Genomic DNA, 1,197 nt, shown 5'->3' with positions numbered 1-1,197 from the left:
ATTTACTTAAATATATAATTTTTTTTTATATTTTCAGTGAGTGATTATGTTACTCCTTCAAATTTTCTCAATTTTATTAATTGGAAATTTAGGTGAGTGAAATTTGTTAAAATATATATATTTTAAATAATATTGTTAAAATTTTTAGTAAAAAATTATTTGTGGGTATCATAAAAGAAATTTCTATAATAATAATAATACTTTCTTTTTTTTTCTCTTTAAATCGTACCATTATTATTATTATTATCATAACTTCAAGTCTACGTATAAGTTCATTTTATTTTCTTGTTATTCACAAATAAGAAGGATTAATTTGTCTTAATTGGTCTTTTCAATTGGTTAAGAAAAATTTCATTTTATCATTCTCACGCTTAAAAACCTAAACGAACTATTACTATTTGCTAAAAAAAAAATAATAATAATAATAATAATAAATTTTTTTTGTTTTTTGGTGTCGTCACCCCTCCCAAACCCAACATAAAAGTTACAAAACTTAATTAATTTTTATTATTATTATTATTTGTTTAAAAAAAAAAAAACAGATGTAAATTTAATGGCAAGGCAAAGAAGTTTATAGGAAGGGTATTTTTTTTTTTTTTTGACAAAAAAAAATTAATTATTATAAATTTGACAAAAAAAAAAAAAAAATGGAACTTTTCAAAAACAGGGGTGGGTGTGCGTGTGCTTATGTCTATGACTTGCATTTTTTTTTTTGTATTCGATTGGCAATTTTATATAAAAAAAGTAATAATAATAATAATCTTCCTTGCAAAATATGAAATTTTTCAATTCCATAATACTGTATTATTATTATTTTCCTTCTTCCTATTTTATCAATTAAACGTCATTATCATAATTAATTATAATAATTAAACAAAAAAAAAAGAAATTAATCGTTTTTTTTAAATAAAAAATGAATGACTGCAAAATAAAATAAATGTGATTTTATTTTTTTCTCCATGTAGTAGAGATTATAACACATAACTGTAAACACATGTGTGAGAAAGAAATTTTTTTTTTTTTTATTTAATCTTATAAATGTATTAAGTATTAAATATATAAATCATATTTTATTTTATTATTCTAAGAATATGACTTTCTATATAAATTAAACCTGATTCTATTCAAAGGTCGAGGTCATGTTCCTGTCAAACAGCCTGCTTTCAGGAATTTGCCTACTACAATTAAATCTCAAGA

Source organism: Pediculus humanus, genomic scaffold, assembly GCF_000006295.1.
Source record: "Pediculus humanus corporis 1103172107617 genomic scaffold, whole genome shotgun sequence".
NCBI lineage: Eukaryota > Metazoa > Arthropoda > Insecta > Psocodea > Pediculidae > Pediculus > Pediculus humanus.
This window is presented reverse-complemented; position numbering follows the sequence as displayed.